Genomic DNA, 26,275 nt, shown 5'->3' on the forward strand with positions numbered 1-26,275 from the left:
GCCCCCATCAGATAAACAGCACTTAAAGCTTTCATCTCTGAGAGAGGAGAAAATCAAGCTGCTTCAGATCTGAAAACATCCACAGGTGTTTCCATCCTTCCACTGTGAGAAGACGACTCAGCGCTGTGGGTCTGAAAGGATGTGTAGCTGTCAAGAAGAACCTCACTGAGAAAAGGAAAGAACATTTGAACCAGAATCACTGAAACTGGACATCTGAGATGTTTAGTAAGGTTGTATGAACTGAGGAGCCTAAATTTGTTGGGATTGTGAGAAGCAGAAAATACTAAAACAACTTCTAAGACTGAACTTTAGAGAGTTTCCTCCGCATGTTTCCTGAAAAGTATGGAAGCTGTAATAAAGGCTCTCTGTTGCTATGGTATCCCAGTCGTTTGACAGAGTTTTGCTAGGCTATTCCCATGGTATCCCAGGTGGTTCCTAAGGTGTTGCTAGGCCATTGCTGTGCTATTCCATGTGGTTGCTAAGGTGTTTCCATCTATTGTTATGCTATCCCAGGTGGTTGCTGATATTTTACTAGGCTGTTGCTATAGTAACCCCGAGTGGTTGCTAAGGTATTGGTAGGCCATTGGTAGGCTGTTGCTGTGGTATCCCAGGTGGTTGCTAAGATGTTCCTAGGCTATAGCTTTGTTATCACAGGTGGTTACTAAGGTGTTTCTAGGCTTTTACTGTGCTATTCCAGGTGGTTGCTAAGGTGTTGCTCTCTGCTTCTACGCTATCCCAGATGGTTGCTAACATGTTGCTAGGCCATTTGCTATTCCAGGTGATTGCTAAGGTGCTACTCTCTGGTGTTATGATATCCCAGGTGTTTACTAAACTGTTGCTAGGCTGTGGTATCCCAGATGGTTGCTAAGGTGTTGCTTGGCCATTACTGTGATATCCCAGTTGGTTGCTAAGGTGTTGCTTGGCCATATGCTGTGGTATCCCAGATTTCTAAGGTGTTCCTAGGCCATAACTATGTTATCCCAGGTGGTAGCTAAAGTGTTGCAGGCCATTGCAATGATATCCCAGGTGGTTGCTAAGGTGTTGCTAGGTCATATGCTATTCCAGGTGGTTGCTAAGGTGCTACTCCCTGTTGTTATCCTATCCCAGGATCCCGCTAGGCTGTTACTCTGGTATCCCAGGAGCTTGCTAAAGGATTTCTAAGCCATTGCTGTGGTATCCCAGATGGTTGCTAAGGTGTTCCTAGGCCATAGCTATGTTATCCCAGGTGGTAAGTAAAGTGTTGTGGGCCATTGCAATGATATCCCAGATGGTTGCTAAGGTGTTACTCTGTTTCTGTGCTATCCCAGGTGGTTGCTAACATGTTGCTAGGCCATATGCTGTGTTGCTAAGCTGTTGCTATGGTATCCCAGATGGTTGCTAAGGTGTTCCTAGGCCATAGCTATGTTATTCCAGGTGGTTGCTAAGGTGTTGCTAGGCCATTGCTGTGCTAGCCCAGGTGGTTGCTAAGGTGTTGCTAGGCCATTGCTGTGCTAGCCCAGGTGGTTGCTAAGGTGTTGCTAGGCTGTTGCTAGTTCATGCTTTCTGCTTTTGGTCGCCTTTCTGATCCCAGCCTACATAATATAATAAGCAATTCAAGAGGAGTTAACCATTCAAAATAAAAATTATAAAAAATTTTGGTGCATTTCGAACCATATTTATTGTTCTGTTTATCATAAAGTAATCATCCAAGGTAAAGAACAGCTGGCATTTTCAAATTATTAAAAAAAAAAGATGGTTTGAAGGGTTTTGATACGACAGCGACAGTATCATTTTAATATTCTGTGCATTGTTTGTGAATTCGTGGTGGGACAAAGAGAGACCCTGTGCTGGTGGACTGTGTGGTTTTGTTGTGAAATGCACTGCTGTGTACAGTAAGACTAAGGTGAGGTAGGCACACCTGCATTTAGATGGAGAGCATCACCATGGTGATGGAGGAGGAGGAGAAGAGGTTTTGCAAACACATGCAGCTGCATCTGAACACACAGTTTCACTCTTACATGAGCAAAGGGCAGGAAAAGCTGCACCGCGCAGTGAAATAGTAGCACTACAATCGATGCTGTGCTGTCTTCAGGCCGATTCAGCGCAGCATGTATACTGTATATGTTGTGATGATATGTTATATCAGGGCTTTACTATGCGACAACAATTCTGCACGTGCTAAAAGAGATGAGTCATCATTCAAATATTTAGTCAAGTATACACCGATCAGGCATAACATTCTGACCACCTCCTTGTTTCTACACTCATTGTCCATTTTATCAGCTCCACTTACTATATAGGTGCACTTTGTAGTTCTACAGTTACAGACTGTAGTCCATCTGTTTCTCTGCATACTTTGTTAGCCCCCTTTTACCCTGTTCTTCAGTGGTCAGCACCCCCATGGACCCTCACAGAGCAGATACTATTTGGGTGGTGGATCATTCTCAGCACTGCAGTAACACTGACGTGGTGGTGGTGTGTTAGTGTGTGTTGCGCTGGTATGAGTGGATCAGACACAGCAGTGCTCATTTGTCACATTTTTCGTTTCATGTTTCAAATGTTTTCAAAATTGACAAGTCTGGACTGCAGGCAGGCCAGTTTAGCACTCTTTTAATACACAGCCACGCTGTCGTAATACGTGCAGAATGTGGTTTTACATTGTCTTCCTGAAGTAATCAAGGCCTTCCCTGAAAAAGATGTTGTCTGGATGGCAGCATATGTTGCCAAAACCTGCTTATATTAATCAGCATTAATGTTGCTTTCACAGATATGCAAGTCACCCTTGCTATGTGCACTAATGCACCCCCATATCATCACAGATGCTGGCTTTTGAACTGTGTGCTGAGAATAAGCCAGACGGTCCCTCTCCTCTGTAGCCTGGAGGACACGTCAATGATGTCCAAAAAGAATTTCAAATGTTGATTTGTTGGACCACAGGACACTTTTCCACTTCGCCTCAGTCCTTTTTAAATGAGCTCTGGCCCAGAGAAGGTGGCAGCATTTCTGGATCCTGTTTATGTACGTTTTGTTCTTTGCATGGTGGAGTTGTAACTTGTATTTGTAGATGCAGATGCAGATCATGTCTGTTTTTAATGCAGTGCCGCCTGAGGGCCAAAGATCACTTCCCTTACATACAGAGATTTCTCCAGATTCACTGAATCTTTTAATGTTATTATGTACTGTAGATGATGAAAAGCAGAAGTTCTTTGCTATTTTATGTTGAGTAAACGTTATTCTTGAATTGTTGCACTATTTGATCGTGCAGTCTTTCACAGAGTGGTGAACCCCTCCTCATCTTTACTTCTGAAAGACTCTCTCTCTCTTTTACACCCAATCATGTTACTGACCTGTTGCCAATCGCCAGGTGTTTTTATAGCGTTACACAACTTTACCAGGCTTTTGTTGCCCCGTCCCAACTTTTTTGAAACGTGTTGTTGGCATCAAATTCAAAATGGGCCAATAAAAAAAAAAACAACAATAAAATTTCTCAGTTTCAACATTTGATATGTTGTCTTTGTACTATTTTCAGTGAAATATAGGGTTTAAGTGATTTTCACATCATTGCATTCTGTCTTTATTTACATGTTGCGCAGTGTTCGGAAACAGGCTTAAATGTATGTATGTATATATTTATTTCTTCGCACGAACACACACACACACACACACACACACACACACACACACACACACACACACATACACACATTCTCACACACGCACAGACAGGAAGTGATGTTAGTCCCCATCACCCGGGAAACGGAGACTGTTGCTAAGATACACTGACACTGGGATCTGATTCTAAACTGTCTCCACTTCTCTCAGTCCTCTGTGTTTTCTCTTTCGTCTCTTCTTCTTTCTTTCTCTCTCTCCCTGCTTTTACTCTCTCTTGTTTTTCTTTCTTTCTTCTTTTATTTCTCTCTCTCTCTCCTCTCTCTCTCTCTCTCTCTCTCTCTCTCTCTCTCTTTCTCTCTTTCTAAAAGATAGAGGCTCTTCTGTTTCTCAGTGACTGGTCCTCATCCTTCTCCTAGCCACTCGGGTCATGTCAACAGCCCCCCTCTCTCTCTCTCTCTCTGTCTCTCTCTCTCTCTATGTCTCTCTTTCCTCCTCTCTCTCTTCTTCTGTCTGTCTCACTCACTCTCTCTCTCTCTCTCTCTCTATGTCTCTCTTTCCTCCTCTCTCTCTTCTTCTGTCTGTCTCACTCACTCTCTGTCTCTCTCTCCTCTCTCTCTGTCTCTATGTCTCTCTATCTCTCTCTCTGTCTCTGTCTGTCTCTCTCTCGCTCTCTCTGTCTCTGTCTGTCTCTCTCTCTGTCTCTGTCTGTCTCTCTCTCTCTCTCTCTCTCCCTCCTTGTCCTACTTTCTCTGGCTGTGTGTGCTGTAGTTCTGTATCAGTATTGTTTTTAGTGAATACTCTCAGAGCTGTTTGTTGTGAGCTGGTCTTTGACGCTGATGCGTGTTTTGTCTCCTAATGTGCGGCGCTGGCGGTGCGAGTGCGTCTCTGTACTGAGTAAATTGCCACGGCGGCTGGAAAAGTGACGGCTGGTGCCTCCACACTGCTGCATTAAGCCTGACCTCCGAACTTCAGACCGCTCTGTTCTCTGAGAGAGAGAGAGAGACAGAGAGAGAGAGAGGAGGTAAATCTCTGATCTCACACTGATTTGGTTTGATTATGATTATTTAGGAATCATGACCATCAGTCTGCATCATGAAATCACCCTTCAGTTCATCTTGAAGTCTCAAACCTGATCATGATTCGACTCATGAAATCTCAGATTTAACCACAGTACAATCAATGAAATCTCAAATTGAATCCTAATACAGTCAATGAAAATTTAAATTTATTTACAATTCATCATTAAATTCCAAATTTAATCTTTAATCCTGAAACACCAAATTTTGTCACAATCTCAAATTTCATCATGATTCAGTTCATGAAATCTGAAATTTAATCTCAATACAATCTCAGACTTGAAGTCTGAAATCTCTAATTTAATCTCAATACAATTTCAAGTCTTAAATTTTAAATCTGAAATTGCAAATTTAATCTCAATACAATCTCAGGTCTCAAATTTGAAATCTTAAATCTCTACAATCTCAAATCTCAAATTTGAAATCCTAATTCTCAATACAATCTGAAATCTCACATTTAAAATCTGAAATCTCACAATTAATCTCAGTACAATCTCAAATTTGAAATCTGAAATCTCTAATTCAGTTAATGAAATCTCAAATATGGCACTACTTTGTTCCAATTTATCAGATGTCAGAAAAAATATTGCGACATTTCATTCATTCATTCATTCATCCATTTATTTATTCATTCATCATCTAAGGTGCTTATCCTCCTGGGTCACAGGGTGCTGAGGCCTATCCCAACACACATTGGGCAGAAAGCTGCAACACCCTGGACAGGCCGTCAGTCCATCACAGGGTGGACACATACACAAGCAAAATATAATGTATCATGAATATCTAAGCTGTACTGACTCCACACACCCCGTCTCGTCTCCAGGCTTTTATTTTACTGTTCTGTTTTAAAACATTCGGTTATGAAAAGATACAAATACGAACTTTTCACCTGGAAAAACGTATTTAAGGTTCACAATCAGACCTTAAAACCACTGTTGTACCTTTGAGGGAACGTTTACATTGTTTGTACCTCGATGAATGATAAATGTACCTGTACAGAACCTTTATTTCTAACAGTGTACAAGTCCACAAGATTTTTACTGCAGCCTAAAATTAGCCTTTACTGAATATTGTAATAAGCCATTATAAATCATTCTGAACGTGCCTGAATCGATGCAGTTGAATCAGCAGCTCCAGATTCGTGTATTTTACAGGCCTGAGAGAGAGAGAGAGGGAGAGAGAGAGGGAGAGAGAGAGCATTGTTGCAGCTCCAGCTGCTGTGTGGTTCAGCTCGCTCTTGCTGGGGGTTGCTCTGCCATCGCTGAGCCCCAGCCAGTGGAGTAAAGTGGGTCAGGGAGCCACTGAGAGTTGCTCTGGGGCAGTTAATTTCCACTGACTTTTGTTTCAGATTCACAGGAGCAGCCGGAGGCTTCTGGAAGCAGCGCTTTCTAGGCCTGGAGATGCTTCCTCCATCTTAAGAGGGACAGATCAGCCATTTCTCAACAGGATGAAGTCACATTTATACAGCACCCCCCCCCGCCCCCAACCCCAAACTGACCCCTGACTGATCAGCCAGGACATGTAAAGACTTGGGTCTCGACTTTGGCTTCAACACCAGTGACTCGGACTGACCGACTCTATCAATGCCCTTGATCAGCACTTAAACTCCAGCCTTACTGGAGAAACTCACCAGGCGAACTGACCGTTTTCCTCCCGATAGCAGGACAAAACAAACACAGCGTGTCTATCTGACCAATTCTAACAGCTTCTGCAGGTAAAACAAGCGCAACGTTCACCATGAGGCTGAAGTTGACTGAAGTTGGCCAGCTTCATATTGGAATTTGTCGATCCACCTTAAATGGTGCCGCGGTCAGGTGCCGGAACGTAACTGCTGCACCATTTAAGGTGGAACGGAAAATTTAAATAAGAAGCTGCTGGCAAATAAAAAGTCAACTTCAGCTTCGGACATTCACCAAAATCTTTTTGTCTTTTCTGTAAAACTTGTTCAGTTTGGTCGTTTTGGTTTCTGTTGTCATCTAAATTCAATTCAAACTAGCGGTTGTTTTCAGGGCGGAAGTAGTTTTAGTGCTGAGCTAGTCTTTATTTTAATCCTGTCCATCAAATGTTTACAAAAAAATTTACATAGAAATCATCAAAAATGAAGTTTTTCAGTTGTACTTTTAAAATTCTTTTCATGCGTAGTTGCACGACTCTGTGTATACATGCCTGTCACGTACTCTTAAAAAGGAGGGTTCTTTGCATCATGAAATGGTTCTTCAGATTGATGGAGAATGTTCTGTAGATGGTTCTATGTAGAACCTTTTTGAAAAGGGTTCTATAGGGCATCCAAAAGGGTTCTCCTATTGTTACAAGCTTGACATCGTAACAATAGAAGAACCCTTATGGGTGCTACATAGAACGCTTTTCAAAAAGGTTCTATATAGAAGCACCTACAGCACACGCTTAAGAACCCTTCCATGATGCAAAGAACACTTTTACCATGCAAAGCGTTCTTTGAATGTTCATGGTTCTTTTTAGAACTATTTTCTTTACTAAAGAACCCTTGAAGAACTGTCCTTTTTAGAAGTGTAGTGATCTGTGTACCATGGATTTTTGGAAGGGTGAAATAAATAAATAAATAAATAATGAAAAATTAATATACAGCCATACGCTGCTAATGTGCCGCCATTAAAAGGCTACAGTACTGTTACCGTTATTCAGTGTTATGAATTAACTGAGGCATGCAGACTGACTTGTTTAGGACTAGAAGATCGGGACTGTTGACTTGGGACTTGACTTGAGACTCGCCTGTACTGACTCGGGACTTGAATCGAGACTCAATTATCTTGACTTGGGACTTGAGTGTCAAGACTTAGTGACTTGTTCCCACCTCTGTTAAGTACTAAGTACTCTCCATTAGACTTGATTATGTGGTTTATGATGTTGTTATTATATACTGTGATCTATAAACATGGACTAAAGACATTAATATTGGCTACTTCTACTGTACTTAGATGCTCTTTTAGCTGTTATGTTGCTAATCACTTATGAAATGAAGAAACATGGACAAAAGTCTGATGCACAGCTGAAAACAATAACAGCGGTCATGTTTATACACACGGCATGTCAAACAGTGTCAGAAACCACATAGACAGGTCTATTAGAATTTATGGACATGGAATTTTCCATAATTTAGTGTGTGAGATTGATGAATTCATAACCATTTCATGTAATACCTTTCAGTGAGGGAGCTTTTAGAGGTGGACGTTTGGTTCCTATCACTGCCACTGTGAACAATTCTGACTCAGTACGTTTCTCTAGAACAGAGATTCACACCAAACCACTCTGAGCGACTCTGTTTACATCTGAACCACTTAATTATGCTGAATTTTTGAAAAATCAGTGGAGTTGCCTTTTAACCACTCACCATGGTTTGAGGTATACAGTTTAGCTCCACCCACTCCCACTGAAGTTATAAGGAGTGTTTCAGCCAGGAATGCTTTTTAAAAAAGGTGCATTTCAGGGCACCCAATCAGAACAGAGCTCATTTACATATATCAGTCTTAAAGGTACAGTAACAAAAATCTGCCTGTTTAATTTAAAGGGATAAAAAGATGTTGGAAAATGTAAAAATGACCTGTTTAATGACCCACACAAATGACACACGTAGATCTCAGCGAGAAAAAAACAGCTGAGAAAAAATGCAGGATTTAAAAAAGGTACATGACAGAGGGCTGGAGGTGTACGAGGCGAATGTGTGAACGTGATCCATTTAAAGGATCTACATCAGAGGTGTCAGACTCTGCACCTGAAGGAACACATCGAGTTCAGTGTTCTTACTGATCCCACTCATCAGAGAACCACCCAGGCCTTCATGCAGAGTCAGATGGTCCTCCAAAAGGCTGTGAATATCCACAGACTTCACCACAAGGAAGCTGCACTCTGGACTGACAGAGTCGTAACTCGGACAGCTTCCACGTTAGCTGAGTTTGCGAGTTGTGATGTATCAGCAGCCAGAACGTTCTCGGGTGCCGCGGCAACAACAGACCAAGCTGAAGAGCTGTACACTCTAAAAAGCTGAGAACCCTAAATGGGCTTTGATGCGGTCCTACACTCTTAAAAATGATTGTTCTTCAGAGGTTCTTTAGTAAAGAAAATGGTTCTAGATAGAACCATTAACACTCAAAGAACCCTTTGCATGATTAAAGGGGGTTCTTTGCATCGTTAAATGTTTTTCAGATTAATGGAGAATGTGTTTTATAGAACCTGTGTGCTATATAGATGGTTCTATATAGAACCTTTTTGAAAAGGGTTCTTTTATTGTTACGATATTAAGCCTGTAATACTAGAACAACCCTTACTGGTGCTATATAGAACCCTTTTCTAGCTTGAGATTTAACCCCTGAATGTATTGTGTGAGACAGCCAGTAAGTTGTGGTTGTGATGTCACAACACAGGGAGGTTTAGTTGCTTCTGATTGGTCTAACTCATCTACCGGCAGTTTAAAAGCTCTGTTATTAGGGTAAATTTCCCCACTTAAAGCTTAAGGCCACATTAATGTAGAACTGCTAATTCACCCTGAAGATTGGAGTGCAGACTGCTGGTCACCATAGCAACGCAGACAACAATCTCGCCTAGCTAGTAGCTAATGAAATGACAAAGAGAAAGATTTAAGATGAACATCGATAATTTGGAGGCGAGTGCATTTATAATCACTCCAGCTGGTTTCCTGATACGTTTAATCTGCAACGAGAAACTGACAAAAACTAAAAAGTTGTGAGGCTGTAGTCGCTTCTCATTTGCCAGCTTCTTGTTCGAATTTTCCCGTTCCACCTTAAATGGTGCAGCTACAGAGTTGGCAAAATTCAAACAAGAAGCTGGTGAATGAGAAGCGACTTCAGACACGTAAAAAAGTCGAGCGTTAAGAGACATTTTACAAGAAAATCTTCTACTTTTGTGGAAAAGCTTCCTGCCAGAGATGCGAGAAAAGCAGCTATAGCTGAGCTAAAGTAAGTCTGTGTTTTCATCTATATTATATTTTTAGCCTATACTAGAACATCAGCACATACTGAGACATATTTGCAGCCAAGATGGTAAAACATTACTCCAATAAAATGGTTGATTTTTGTTTAAACTTGACAAAATTTGAGTTGCCGCCCCCTGACGTAGGCTGTTATTTTTGAAAAACTGCAGCTTTTGAAATTTGATACTTGCACTCTCTTAAATTATGATTTCAAAATAAAAACGAATAATCTTTCAGCCCTAAATCTGAGCGGGACAAAATTACTGTCCAGAGTTAATGAAAACTTATATTAGGCTAGATTTTTTGGTTGTAATCAAAAATTGTTGTAAGCTTAATTTAAGATTATTCAACTTATCTCTAGACATTTTTAACTTGTTTTCAGTCATTTTATTATGTAAAGTTATCTCACTATAGTGGCAGATAATTTTGCTTGTTGTAAGAAATGAGCTTGAAACCAGCAAAATTATCTGCCACTATACTGAGATAATTATACATGATAAAATCAGCTAAAACAAATAAACAATGTCTAGAAATGAGCTAGATAATCTTATAATAAGTGCACAACCATCTCAAAATGGGAAAATATTAGATATATCGACTAGATATAAGATCATTTCACTTAACAAGATACTATTTGTTGCAGCGATGTTGTAAAATACACTGACTTTAAACCTCCCTACCTTCTTTATTTGTATACTGTTTTGTCTTTTTGGCCCCCAGCCCACCAGAAACACTACATTTTGGGCCCCCAAGACAAAAAGTTTAAGCACCCTTGATCTAGACTCAGTCAACTGCTAGTTATGATTTAGTAATATGACAGTTTTCTGACTTTATGAGTTAACAACAACCAAGAATGCACCAAAAACACTCCACTCTGCAGTGATGTAACCCTGCAGGCCCTGAGTTTAAGCCCCCCATCAACATGTTTAGCTCTGATTTACGTTTAGCTGTATGTTATGTTTATATTTAGTTTCATTCTGCAGTCTAGTGTGAAAACATTTATGTCAGATCTCGACATGCAATCAGGAAAATAATCTTAAAACAGGATTTTTACAGCAGTTTAACCTGAAGGCCCTTTAGCACCATAAATAACGATAATCTGTTTAAATATCCGTATTAGGATCTCTGCATCACTGTAGATTAGGGTGCCCGACGCGGCTCATGCGCGCTTATCGTCCTGCGGAGTAACACAATGTTCAGATGCTCATGAATGTAAATCACCTTCACAAGCATCTGGATATTTGTTACATTAAAACAGCGGTAGGTTTTGATGGACGGTCACACCAAATTAGTTTTAATAAACTGTGTTAAAGGAGCATTCCACCCATTTTTCAAAACTTCTGCTTAATTCAGTGTGTGAGATGTAAACCGAGTGATTCAGAGTGGTTTGGTGTGAAATGGTTCAGATGTCTTTACAGTGGTGGTGATAGGACCAAGGGGTCGCCATGACTACAACACAAATATGGACATTTTATTTACCATCCGGAACCACCAGTGAACCTCCACGAGTCTTCTGAGTTTTTATACTGTAGTGTGTTTAAGAAATGTACAATATGTGATGTTGATGATGGGGGTGAATCTGAAAAAATATGTTTTGTTTGGGGACTATTTTGGCGTACAACACACTGCTGCACCCCTCAAACATCACCGGATTTTAAATTGTGTTTTAGGCTAAAACCTCAAAACATAAAACAGTGTCTCACGATGGTAAGATGGTAAAATTGCGGCATCTGGAAAAAAAGAAAAAAATGTTTGGAGGGAAAAAAAAAGTTTTGATTGGGTACTACTTTGACTCACACTTTTGACTGCATGTATCACTCCGCCAACATCTCAGACATCATGCAGCATCTTCATAACCATTTCATGTAGTAACTTTCTGTGAGGGAGCTTTTAGAGGTGGACGTCTGGTTCCTATCACCACCACTGTGGACAATTCTGACTCTGAGTAGTTTGGTGAGTTACTGTTTACATCTTAACCATTTAATTATGCAGAAATTTAGACAAATCTGAACTGGCATGGTCACCCAACTAAGGTCGGTGGGCACTGCACCCTCATTCTAGATCAGGGGTGTCAAACTCAACCATTAAAAGGGCCATATTAAAAAACCTCAACAAATCTTTGGGCCAGTTGTGTTTTTATTGTATATTTACTTTACCTTTTGCTGTGACCCAAACTGGCCATTGTTTATTCAAAATGTGCCAGAACTGGGTAACCCTTTATTTGGATGGTTTGTAGATGCTCAGTACATTCAGCTTTAAGTAACATTCAACTATAAATGGGCTTTATATAAAACAATAGACTACAGTAGCTACAGGTAACTGTTAGACCTCTTTAAATGTCCCCAGCGTACTGTAGTTTTTTTAAACCTGCCTGGTTGCTTGAACTAGACACCCGGCATCTTTTCTTTTATGGACGGACATTATGTTGCAGTGCATGCTGGGGATTGTAGTGCAGCTCATGGTGAAACGGGCTAATGTTAATAGGAAATTAAAATAATTTCGCAGGCCAAATAGGACTGTGTCACAGGCATGACTTGGCCTGTGGGTCTTGTGTTTGACACATGGGTTCTAGGCCATCAACACAATCAACAGAATTATGTTTACCTACTTTCGGCAATAACTGTGTTGATGAAAGATATTTTGTTCATGTGGAAATGATGCACATTTGTATCAGTTCAACGCTTTACTTTCTTACTGTGTAGTAGAAACGGAAAAAACCCTCTATTTTATCTATTTATTTATTTATTTTCTTGAAAGTGCTGACGGTGGAGATGTTTACTGGGTGTAATCGCAGTGCTTGAGAAGCCGCGGGTGACATGGCTGGGCGGCAGTGGGCCAGCGCTGCCGGCCGTGAAGGCTGGACCTGCTGTCCAGGAGAAACAGGACCGGCGCTGAGTTCGTCCGGCCGAGGCGGACGCCCACCACTGAGGGTCATGCTGCTCGTCCTGCCGATACAGGTCAAAGGGCACAGAGGGGGTTTTCAGCCCAGACTTTTACAGCCTGGAGGCGGCAGTGAAATGAGTGAAAAAGCGAATAAGAGGAAGAAAACAGAGCTGAAGCCCCGACCTTCACACAGAGTGAAGAACACGGGGCACCAGGCTGATCTGGGGGCTAATCTAAAATCTTACTGAAGGGGGGGAGAGCTGTGCTAACTCTGTTGTTATCATTAATAAAATGGCTTGAGCGCTAATGGACACAGCTAATTAGCTAGCCAAGGTTAGCTAAAATAAGAGGGAGCTAGCTAACGTTATCCTTGTTGGACTGAGTTCTCTGAAGCCCTCTTTTTGTTAGCTTAGCATGTGCTATGCTAAACAATTAGCTGCCTGGCAGGGGGATTCCACAGCTGGAATAATAAGCTAGCCAAGATTAGCTAAAATTAGGTTGAGCTAGCTAACGTTATCCTTGTTGGACTGAGTTCTCTGAAGCCTGGAGCTCTTTTTATTAGCTTAGCATGTGCTATGCTAAATAATTAGCTGTCTAGCAGGGGGATTCCACAGCTGGGCTGCTATTTAATCCTCATAACTCTTAAAAATGAAACTTCATTTTGTTTTTTCCAACATTTAAATCTAGGAAAACCCACATTTAACCATTCGAAAATATATATTAACCCATTTCTGGAACATTTTCCACACAGTTTCTTTGCTGACAGTGTCTTAAATCAGTAACAGAGTTGACAGTGACAAGGTTGAGTTTTTAGCATAGCATTAGCAAACACACAAAATGTGGTTAAGTAGAATCCAGGCTAATGACATGTAGAAATGGGATCCTTTTGAATTGCTCACGCACTCTAAAGACATTCTAGTTATTTATATAAAATCTTATAATTTACTGCAAATCCATAATTTGTGTAACAGGGTTGACCTCATCAGTCAAAATCGCAAGATCATTGAAAACAAAGAAAAACTAATGTTTCTTCTTCCCATGATCTTCCACATATTCAAATTATGATGTTTTTAATATTCCAGATATTTTATAGGGGTGAATGTGTTTACAGGGTTGAGTGAATGCTGAGGGGCTAAATATACATTTTCATAACCTATAATGTATGAATTATGACTCATGATGTTTGAAGTGTGAGATGTTATATGGACGAACACATTAATGCAATAATAACGCAATTTTAATGATTATATTTCAAGGTGCAGTGCAGTTATAGTGTGTTGGGACGACTGAAAATGCAGTTTTCTAAGAAAAGTGGTTTATTAATGTGTTACGTTATTGAACTGAAACACGAACAGTTAATTGGCACTTAAAATGTAACTGTTAACTTTACGAACATAGCTGTTTATTAGCCCTAGCAATCAACTCATTTAATATATTTAATGTTTCAAAACCATAAAATTCATCTTGCTGTGTTCAAACTGAGATTTCTGTAGCAAAGTACTCCATCAGTTACATGACTGCCCCCATGTGGTCAGAAATGTTCGTTTGTGCTGCATTTGTACTGTAGAAATTATCGTCTGTCGTTTTTGAGAAATTAAACAGTACATTTTGTTACCTGTGACGTCACTCAGCCCCCCGTTAACGTCTACGTCACACAAAAATGGTTGCATTTATTTGTGCTATGTTTGTGTTGGTTTGTGCTGGTAAAAGAAATGTTTGTGCTTTTTTTTCAGGTTATAAAGCCATAAAGTTTCAACGAGTGACGTCAGTCAGACGTTTGTGCTATTTTAATTCCCAAGTAATTAACCAATACTGTCTGACGTGTGACGTCAAGCAGCGTCCCATCAGCGGCTGCACCAAAACGGTGTAGGAAAAGATATTACACAGAGTCAGAGTCGTTTGTTTTAGCTATTAGAATGATAAAGAAGTACGTGAAAAGTATGCGCATTTGTTTACCCTCGGCGGATTTCTAGTTCAGAACATCAATTCAAGCCTGAGCAGCACAGAATATTTTACTTGTTTTTCATTCAATAGATGCAGGGCAGTGGTGGGGGGTGGCATCACCATGCTGGCTGAACATCATGATCTCTGTCAGCCATCGACGATGAAGGATGGCATTGTCTATCAGCCCAACCCTGGTAGATACTCTTTGTGTTGATTGTTTGGACGTTGGTGGTCCACACTGTTTGCTTTCCCCCATTTGCAGAAGCTGGGGCAGCCATAGAGGCTGCATATCTTCTCTGAACATGTACTGTATTGACAGCTGCCAGAATATGAGGAGAATTTTGCCAAAAAGTGTTCTGACTTAAAAATCAATGACCTCACCTTGACCTTGTGGACATACTGGGGCATACCATCAGTCCATACTGTGTAAACACCACTGGAGCGGATTTTACACGCCTCTGAGTGACCAATAAAAACGCGGGTTGTGTTCTTGCCATCGTTTGATTGGATCGCTTCGCTTACATCACCACCTGATCGTTCAGTGGCCGTTTGGCTTTGTGATGGTCATCTATCCGTGCGAGCCAAACGACACAGCTCAGCAGCAGGGATGCTAAACCCAGTCTGTCACTGTGTCGGCACATATGTGCTCCAACATCCCCTTCACTTCACTGGTTTGGTTACTGCCAAGAACATGAGCTCCTCAGCTGAATCAGACTTACTTAAAGGACATCCTGCGTTTACGTTACAGCGGAGTGAAGCACTTTTCGTTTGGCCTTCCATTGTTTCCTATAGAGAAAGACAGCAGCACGCAAATTTTGCCAGCCTGTGCTAAGAAGGTTTTCCTTGTGCCTCCCATTGATTTCATATGGACATGTGACAGTTGTGTGCAGAGGATTGTGGGAACAGTAGCAGAGCAAAGCAGGCCAGAGAGCAAAAAGGAGTTGAATGAGAAGCAAATTTTGCCAACTTTCCTCCAATCAGGTTGTTGAGATGTGATGAGGTGCAGTCATGAGTCAAGTTACTCTGTAAAAATCAGATTAGAGTAAATGAAGGAGAGGCTGGCAGGAGATCCAGCAATTTGCATCAATTGTTCCACAGTTACTTGTCAAAGTCTGTTCTTTAAAGAGCAACGCCAACCGTCTTTTAACATGCTAGCTAAGCTGCTAGGGAAACTAGATGCTCAGCTACCCAGCAGGCAAGCATACACTGACCAGGGTCGTTCAATGTCAAAGTCAAAGTCAGCTTTACTGTCATTTCTTCTCCTCACAGACGTGTTGAGAGAGGAGCAAACTGTAGTTTTCTCAAGGACACAGTGCTACATTTAGCACAGAACAGCAGCAGACAGACAATAAATACAGACAAACTATACAAACAATCTCATGTTTCCAGAGTGCTACATTCCCAGAGTCCTATATTTCCAGGGTTCTATATTCCCAGAGTCCTATATTTTCAGGGTTCTATATTCCCAGAGTCCTATATTTCCAGGGTTCTATATTCCCAGAGTCCTATATTTCCAGAGTCCTATATTTCCAAAGTCCTATATCTCCAGAGTCCTATGTTCACAGAGTCATATATTCTATATTTCCAGAGTCCAATGTTCCTATATTCCTGTATTCCCAGAGTCCTATATTTCCAGGGTTCTATATTCCCAGAGTCCTATATTTTCAGAGTCTTATATTTCCAAAGTCCTATATCTCCAGAGTCCTATGTTTACAGAGTCATATATTCCCAGAGTCCTATATTTGCAAGGGCCCTATATTTCAAGAGTCCTATATTTCCAGGGTTCTATATTTCCAGGGTCCCTATATTCCGAAAGTCCTATATTCCCAGAGTGCTATATTTCCAGGGCTCTATATTTCCAGAGTGCTATATTTCCAGGGCCCTATATTTCCAGAGTGCTATATTTCCAGGGCCCTATATTTCCAGAGTCCTATATTTCCAAAGTTCTATATTTCCCATGTCCTATATTCCCAGAGTCCTACATTCCTAAAAGTCCTTTATGCCCAGAGTCCTGTATTTCCAGATGCCTATATTTCCAAGATCCTGTATTTCCTATGTTCCCATGTTGCCTCAGTTACATCCTAAAACATGAAAATAACAGTAGCGTACTGGTATCTTTTACAAACGTACATATTCTGATATTTTATTTTCAGTAAATAAAATCTGAAATTGTGTTTATGTACATGCTGCTTCCAAATAGATTCCCTTATTAAGTCACACTCTGACTGAACATTTCAGTGAACAAGAATAAGAATATATTCAGTGCAGAGACACGACTTAAGGGTCATTCTACAGAAACGTCCATTTTTGTGTCCCTAGTGTTTACAGATATATTACACTAGAAAAACATGTTAGGGTTACAATTCATTTATATTTTAAAATAAAACAGTAAGTTATTTTAACAATTACACCTTCTTCAGCCATCAATTTATCAATATTGGTTCTTGAATCAATTATCTAGAATCCCAAGCACGACAGAAGTGATGAGTGCCATGTTTTGAAGAAAAATGTTTTTCTGCAATTTTAACTGCAATAAACTATACATGACTATGAAATATATGATTTAAATGACACAGAGAAAACAAATGCAAAATAAATATTATAAAATATATAATGAAAGTTCCCCAGGAGTCGTGTCACTGGTGTTACCGCGTAACAAAAAATCTCTTATTTTGAAATAAAAATCACACTGATGACATCACTTGACTTCCTTTTACCTGTTTCCTGAGGATCTATGAAGAAAAGCTCATGGTGAGTCCACTGTGTCTTTCAGTTATCAGAGATTTTCTCATTTAGCTCATGATTTCATATGAAGCCTTTAGCTGAAGTCACTGGTGTGACCGACTTTATTCTGAGGTAACTGAGAAAAAAAAAAAAAACGGGTTAAATTACATATTTTAGTGGATTTTTCATGATTGACAACATGTGGTTTAATGCTCTGCAGCAGCCATTTTGTAAAATGCATTGTTTATTAAAATGTCTCTGGTGTTTCCTTTCTTATGTGTAACACCAATGAGGATCAGTAACACCAGTGACTCCTATGGAGAGATAGAGAAGTGGACGTTTCTGTAGAATGACCCTTAAATGTAACACTACCACAAAAACTTTTTTTGGAGGGTGGGAGGAGTGATCTGGGGAGATACTCATCATAAAAAAAAAAAACAAAAGAAACATGATAAAGTACTAGACTGTGTTTTGTCACATTTTGTTTTCATTGCTGATTCTTTTTATGGGCTTTTTAACTTTCGTCCATCTCAAAAAGACTAGAAAAGAACAAACAGGGACCAAATGCACCATTTCTTCATGGAGGTCCAGAGATGGAGTCGTCGTGGAGCACAATGGAGCAGCGCATTAACACTGATAGGACTCCATTAGTGAGAGAGGGAGAGAGGTGAAACTGTAGGGACTGGTTTACGTTGGCTGAGGCACTGATGCAGTGCTTAAATTTTAATGCATTATTGAGAGTAACAGCGAGGCTTTAATTTTATATGGGTGTATTGTTTTTGTTTTGTCTGTTTGGGGTGGGTAGGGATGTCATAAGCGCAGCAGCGACGCACGTCACATCTCCTCATCTCACCACGGCCCTTCAAAAGAGCGCGCAATTAAGTCTCTTCGCTGTCAGCCGCAGGAGGAAGCTTCAGGTTCTGACATAAACATAGCATAAATTACTTACAGCATGCGGTATATTTTGACGTGTGCCCTGAAGCACTGCTTCTCAGGACGATGCGTAATTCTGACATGGCCTAATATGCTGGAGAGGTAAAGAGACGGAAGTCTGCAGAGGAGGCCGCCGGCGCAGCGCAGGCACGGGTGAGCGTAAGGCTGTGGTCACATTACATGCATGAAGTGGCACAAATGTGAACACAAAAATCTGATCAGTTTTGAGCCACTTTAACATGCTCTTAGATTGGACAAATATCTGATTATGAGGTCATGTGACCACAAAGGGACTGGCTGAGGCCTTCACTTGGTCATCATATGCTCCTGTTTTTTCCCTGCAAATTTGTATTTATCAGAGGTGAGAATGAGTCACTAAGTTGCAAGTAACAAGTAAGTCTGAGATCTTCACACTCAAGTCCCGAGTCAAGATAGTCGAGTCTTGAGTCAGTACAGGCGAGTCTCAAGTCAAGTCCCAAGTCAATAGTCCTGATCTTCGAGTCCTAAACAGTCAGTCTGCATAATTTAGCTAATTTAAGGCCATAACACTGAATAATGGCAACAGTACTGTAGCCTTTTTATGACAGTATGTTAGCTGTATATTATGCTGCTGTATACAGTTAGTTCCGGCCACGCAAGCTGATTGGTTGAGAAGCGTTCTAAAACGTGCTGTTATTTCACCATAACAACGTTTTTTTTTCACAAACACTGTATCACTCCGCTGAGACGCCGTTGCTAAGCAACGACTTTGACGGCTGTAGGAGACGCTCAAGCCATTTGAACGTTTTTACTTCTTACTTTGAGCACAAACAGAAAATGGACATTACGTTTGACCGACAGCCAAAAATGAGACGACACTAAATTCCCAAACTGTCATCACCACTGAGCAGCTTTTCAGCTTTTTTTATTAACTACTAAACATAAGTTGTATGTATGAAAATACTGAACACTGAAACTCTGGAATCAAAAGTATGAATCCAGTATGAATCTACAGTGTGGGTAGTTTTACAGTCTGACGGTAATAATTGTGGAGTGATTTTAATCCAGTATGAATCTGCAGTGTGTGTAGTTTTACAGTCTGACAGTAATAATTGTGGAGCGATTTTAATCCAGTATGAATCTGCAGTGTGTAGTTTTACAGTCTGACAGTAATAATTGTGGAGCGATTTTAATCCAGTATGAATCTGCAGTGTGTGTAGTTTTACAGTCTGACAGTAATAATTGTGGAGCGATTTTAATCCAGTATGGTTCTGCAGTGTGTAGTTTTACAGTCTGACGGTAATAATTGTGGAGCGATTTTAATCCAGTATGAATCTGCAGTGTGTGTAGTTTTTACAGTCTGATGGTAATAATTGTGGAGCGATTTTAATCCAGTGTGAATCTGCAGTGTGTGTAGTTTTTACAGTCTGATGGTAATAATTGTGGAGCGATTTTAATCCAGTATGAATCTGCAGTGTGTGTAGTTTTACAGTCTGACTGTAATAACTGTGGCATGATTGTAATCCAGTATGGTTTTGCAGTGTGTGTACTATTACAGTCATTACATTAATATTTGGGTACAGATATTAATCCATTATGAATCTGGAGTAATCGAATAACAGAACCTGTGAATGAACACGGCTGTGTTGTTATTGTTATTGAGTGAGACCGGTTCCCTTTCAGTCCAGGCTGTCAGTAGAAATTTGGACATATTACACAGAGACTTTATCCAGAACCAACCAGCCAATCAAATCTCAACAAATTACATTATATAGCCTCATCTGGGAAGCTAATCCAGCATGAGTAGTGTTTAAGACTCAGCACCAACCTGGAGCTGCAGTGTTTTTTTCAACGCTGCGATGTGCTCCAGCACTCTGGATCATGAGACGAAGCTAATGCGGCAGAAAAGCCCTTGCGGAGAACAGACTCATTACAGCCGCTGCATGGCAAACGCAGGCAAGCAGGCGACAGAACGCTGTCTGCAGGGCTAAAATGCATCAGAGCGGTGCAGCAGCACAGCCTTCCCAAAGTAGAAGCACAAACACACAGCAAATACCCAGCGGGCCCGGGACTGTAAAGTGACAGTTCAGCCAAAAACCACATACACACAGTCCTCCTCTTACCACGACAGTAGTCGATCAGCCAAGACATGCTTCGTGACTGAAGTTTGCCTCTTTTTGCGCTGCAGCTAAAAGGCTAATGTAGCTAATACATAATGTATGCTTATACCCCACCAATTAGCATGGTGCTAACTGCATGCCTAAATCATCACGCACTTGCTTCAACCATATGGAGTTGTTCAGTAATGCTCATGTGGTTTGCAGCTGCTTTTCCACTGCATAGTACCGGCTTGACTCGACTCGACTCGCCTTTTTTGGTTTTCCATTAGGCAAATCTGGTACCTGGTACAACGTAATATTGTTGGTACCACCTCCGTTGAGGTTCCAAGAGAGCTGAGCTGATACCAAAAGGTGACGTAAAAACACTACAGATCCCTGATTGGTTGGAGAGAATTGCTAAACACTTACGCTAAGCGTAGCTGGCAGGTTAGCGTACCCTTTGCGCCACCTTTTTCGAACCGTCTTGTCATCTGAACTCTGATGTAGTCTTTTGTCTTGCTGCCATCAGCCTCTTCTAGACAAAATTTTGAAGTTTTATTCGGCGTCACTATGACAACAATTTACATTGAGGCTATACTGTATATACTGAGGCTAGACCATTTACTACATCTGCAGTGGAAAAGGAAGTAGCTGGTACCAGAAGTGAGTAGAGTTGAGTCGAGCCATACTAAGCAGTGGAAAAGTGTCTTAAGACACTGTATGGCTGTTATGTATAAACATGGACTAAAGTGCACTGCATAGCTGAAACAGTAGTTATACTGAAGCCTGAATATTGTTCATACTTATATGTCTGTTTCGAGTGTGAGAGTTCACTGATTGGCTATTCAGCCTAGGAAATCAGTGCGCAAGAGAAATGCTAGTGAGCTAATCAGCTAATGTAGCATGTCTTTTCACAATATTGGGTCTTAAAGTTTGACTTTTTTGGCCAATTAGTCACAATACAAATACTGTTACATGCAGGATCTCACTAAAATACCCCAGGAAACTTCGTCAAACGTGGTTTTCAATTTGCATTAGCAGCGGTAGCTTACAGTTTGAGTAGCAGCGTTGAGGTTTAATAGTAGACTTACTTTCATGCGATACCAGTTCAGTGCGTAGAAGCATTAGTTTGCTTGTAGCGTGTCTCTAGCATTAATCATATTTTGCTTTTATTAAGCTTGAAGTGTGCTTTTTTATACATTGGCATATTTTATATGTGCAATGGGCTTCATTTCAAATACATTTCAAAATGTATTCCAATTCCACAGAATGATGTGTAGAATCAATATTTTTCTCTGTTGGTGGTGAAAATATGAGCAAAAACACACATATTGTGGAGGCTAGCATAAATGCTAATGCTGTTAGCACTATCTTACGTGCTTATGTCACCTTAGCAGAATAGAAGAAGGAAAAAACATTCTTAACTTTTAATGTAAGTGAATGTAAGAAAGTTTTATTCCAAGTAATTTTGGACTCTTTGGACCATTATTGCCCCGTTCTTCATGAATTTTTCTTATACAGTGAAAAAAGAAAAAAGAAAAGGGTTTTCAAATGATGAAAAAAAATTAAAATGACAAAAAGGGTTTTGTTCCTACAGTAATAATATCACTGCTGTCGAAACAAAACCTCATATCTTCAAGAAAGTAACTTTACAGGACAGAGAAAAACATTCTTAATTTGTAATGGAAGTAAACAGAGAAATAATTTTTTCCAAGTAATTTTAGACCATTTCTGTTTCTCTGTTCATCATGAACAATTTTGAGACAACACAAACTGCCTTTTTGAAATTATGTCAAAAAATGAAAAATGACAGAAATGGAGAGTTTTGTCCAAACAGGAACAATATACTGCCTTCAGGACGATGCCTTTACAGGGACGTCCATGATTATTTAATCTAGACTGACCTGCCTGCAGTCCTGACCTTTCTCGAGAATGTGACACATTATGAAGCGCAACATACAGCGACGAAGGCCCGATACAACTGCACTGCTTTCAAAACTGGATCATTCGGTGTCTTCAGTCCCCAAACAATTATTAAAGAGAAATTTCTTTGATTATTCAAAATTTCTGCATAATTAAATGGTTAAGACGTAAACAGAGTCATCCAGAGTGGTTTGGTGTGAAAAGCTCTGTTATAGAGAAACTTAGAGTCAGAATTGTTCAGTGTGGTGGTGATAGGAACCAGACGTCCACCTCTAAAAGCTCCCTCACAGGAAGTTACTACATGAAATGGTTATGAATTCACTGCCAGATATCTGACACATTGTTATATGATAGATTTGAGAAGATTTCGGCCTAAAATGTGTTTTTTACAATTCACTAATAGTGGGTGGTAGAATTAAATTCGAATTAAAATTATTATTATTATTTATTTTTATTTTTTTTGGGGGGATTTTCTACGATTTTATCATCATAAACATTACATATGAAGCTCAGAAGACTCGTGTAGGTTCACTGGTGGTTTTGAATAGTAAATAAAATGGCTATATTTGCTGAACCCTGGTTCCTATCACCACCACTGTGAAGAAATCTGAGTCTCTACCATGAATGAGTCAACAAGTTAAATATTTCTGCACTAATTTTTAAATATTTTATATCTGGTGATGGCACTTTGTCACAAAAATCAATAAAATAAATGACATAACAAAAAAAAGGAAATGTAAAATGTTTTTTAAATGGTAAACAATGTTAGTATAGGCCCTCCCTCAATGGTGCACCCAGGCAGCTTTGTCGACTTTTTGCCCCTTGCCTCAAAAGACAAAATAAATTCCCTCTGAAGTTTCAACTGTCCACTTGTAACTGACTGGTGTACAAAATGTGCTGCAGAAATGTTTCACTTCTGCCACTGTTCTCCCCGATTTCTGCTATAAACCAGTATGTTACCCTAATCCATTTAATTTTTTGCTCAATGATACATTTAGTTCACTGCATATTGTGTGGGTGGGCACCTAAAAATAGCTGTGTTGAAAATGTCCCAAAACACTAGAGCTTTATTATCACATGGGCCTTAATTTTGGTGATAAATAAATGGGCCTTTTATACCAGGAACCCCTGGTATACCCCAGAGTTGGGATGTAACAGAGTAACAGAGGTGTTTTGGGTATACATATTACAGAATACAGAAATTAAGTATCTGCTTTCAGTCCAAGCAGCATTCAGATTACAGTTACACATTTTTAGAAGAATACTTTCAGAATATTTGCCCACTAAACAAAAAAATAATAATTAATTATGTAAAAAAAAGTAATCATTTTGAAACTATTTCACAATGCATGGAACTATTTCAGCATGCAAATGGCTCCCTGAGTGCTCGTGGTTCTATATAGAACTTTTTTGAAAAGGCTTCTATATAGTGCCAAAAAAGGTTCTTCTACTGTTACAACAGCCTGCCATCTTAAGAATAGCAGAACGCTTTATAGTGCCCTGTAGAACCATTTCCAAAAAGTTCTACATAGAATTATACACAATACATTTACAACCATTTTCAAAACAAACTTTTCTGCTTTTCAAAACAAAGGGTTCTGCTTCTCTTACGATGTCAGGCTTAGAACAATACAGCTTCTCTAGGAGGTTCTTCTATATAGAACCATGAGTACTCAAAGAGCCATTTGCATGTTTAAATGGTTCCTTGCACAGTGAAATGGTTCCTCAGATTGATGGAGAAAGTACTGTGTATGGTTCTGTATAGATCCTTTTTTCTATTGTTACAAGCTTGATGTAGTAAGAATAGCAGAACCCTATTTGTTGCTATACAGAACCATTTTCAAAAAGGTTCTATGTAGAATCAACACATTCTCCATCAATGTGAAGAACCATTTAAGCATGCAAATGGCTCTTTGAGTGTTCATGGCTCTATATAGAACTTTTTTGAAAAAGCTTCTAGATAGCGCCAAAAAGGGTTCTTCTATGGTTATAAACCTGACATTATAAGAATAGAAGAACCCTATTTATTACTATACAGAACCACGAACACTCAAAGAGCCATTTGCATGGTGAAATAGTTCTTCAGATTGATGGAGAAAGTATTGTGGATGGTTCTGTAGAGAACCTTTTTGAAAAGGTTTCTGTTTAGCACCAAAAAAAAGTTCTTCTACTGTTACAAGAATAGCAGAACCTTTTTTGTTGCAATACGGAACCATTTTCAAAAAGGTTCTATGTAGAATCAACACATTCTCCATCAATCTGAATCAGTTAAGCATGCGAATGGCTTCTTAAGTGTTCATGATTCTATACAGAACCTCTGTATTCACTAAAGAACCCTAGGAGAACCGTCTTTTTTAGGAGTGTATCTGATCTCTGACTCTGTTGGTGATTCTCTCCTGACTGTGAGGATCAGCGGACTAGAGTGACACTCGCTGCTCCGTCTTCATCGCGCGAGCTGCGTTAATCCTCCGTCCGGCCTGCATCACTGTTCGTTTAATGGCCTGTGGTGTCCACACCATCATTCACATTCCAGCTGCCCCGCCGGAGACACCGCACTCTCTCACAGGGGAGAGAGGGGGCAAGTAGGCAGACCGCCAGAGTACACATACACACACACTGCGGAACGGTGACACCTATCCAGCCGGGGGGGAACGGGGGGCATTCGGGCCGAGTGTTTAATTAGCTTTAAACATTGGGGGAAAAAAAGAAAATAATGAAAAATTAGAGGAGTGTGGGTGAGGAAATAGAAGGAGAAGTGGCTGAAATGATGGAGAGAGAGGAGAGAGGGGGGGAGAGAGAGAGATAGAGAGAGGGAGAAAGAGAGATGGAGAGATTTCCAGGCCCATTTCAACATATCTGTGGGAGAAAAGACGGGGGTTGGACGGAGGAGAGGGGAAAGAGAGAGAGGGAGGGAGGAGGTGAGGAGGATGTGTGCGCGTCTGTGTGTGAGAGAGGGAGCGAAAAGGAGGGAGGGAGGGATATCCACTGCACTGTTGTGTGACTGGAAATTTAATAGAGAGAGAGAGAGGGAGAGAGGGAGAGAGAGAGGAAGGAGGCGGGCAGTGAAAGGGCCAGGATGCAAACGCTGAGAGACTGAGTGCATCCACCGCTATAGAATTCAATTCCAATGGAGCGAACAATACAGCTACTGCTACTGCATAGAGCGCAGGAGGGGGACGGAGGGACGGAGGGATGGAGGGATGAGTGCAGACATTCTGATTAGTTACATTACTATAGATGTACAACCAGCCCTCTCTCTCCCTTGTCCCTTTACTCTGTCTCTCGTCCCTTTTCACTCTCTCTCTCTCTCGTCCCTTATCCTCTCTCTTGTCTTTTTCTCTGTCTTCATCTATCTCTCTCTCTTTCTCTCTCCCTCTTTATCTCTCTGTCTCTCCCTCTCTGTCTCTCTCTTTCTTTCTTTCTCTCTCTTTTTCTCTCTCTGTTCCTTTCTGTCTCTCTCTCTTTCTCTCTTTCCTTCACTCTATCTCTCAATCTCTCTCTCTTCCTCTCTTTCTCTCTCCCTCTCTCTCTCTGGTGGGTTTAGGTGTAGAACCGGAGAGATAATGTTATAGATGTGTCGTCAGCAGAGTGAGGGCTCTATTGTGTACTGCGGAGAGATGGAGAGTGGAGAGCTGGAGGAGGAGAGAAAAGGAGGAGATGAAAACAGAGGAGAGGGGAGAAGGAGGGATGTGGTTCAGGAGGCTGATTTGCAGGGGACTGGCGGTGCCTGGCCCCCTGAGGACACGCCAGTCCGACATGAATATCATTTCAGACACAGAAGCACATCTTCCAACGTCTTACCTTCACCAACGTCCTCGAGTAAACACAGAGAACAGAGACGGACGACACTGACGTACAGCTCTAATTAACAGCTATTAATATCGTTGATTAATCTATCACATCATATATATATATATATATATATATATATATATATATATATATATATATATATATATACATACTATCACATATCAATTATAATCATGTTATTAGAGTACACTATATTGAATATTATTAGAATTTGTACGACCAATTTCCTTATGTTAAGGTGCAACAAAACAATAGAAGCCATATCGCCCCCTACACTTCCTGTAGTGTATTACAGGCTGTCAGAGTGACTGTGTGGATCATATGAACATTATAGAGCGCTTTTTAAA

Source organism: Colossoma macropomum, unplaced genomic scaffold (assembly GCF_904425465.1).
Source record: "Colossoma macropomum unplaced genomic scaffold, Colossoma_macropomum, whole genome shotgun sequence".
NCBI classification, from domain to species: domain Eukaryota; kingdom Metazoa; phylum Chordata; class Actinopteri; order Characiformes; family Serrasalmidae; genus Colossoma; species Colossoma macropomum.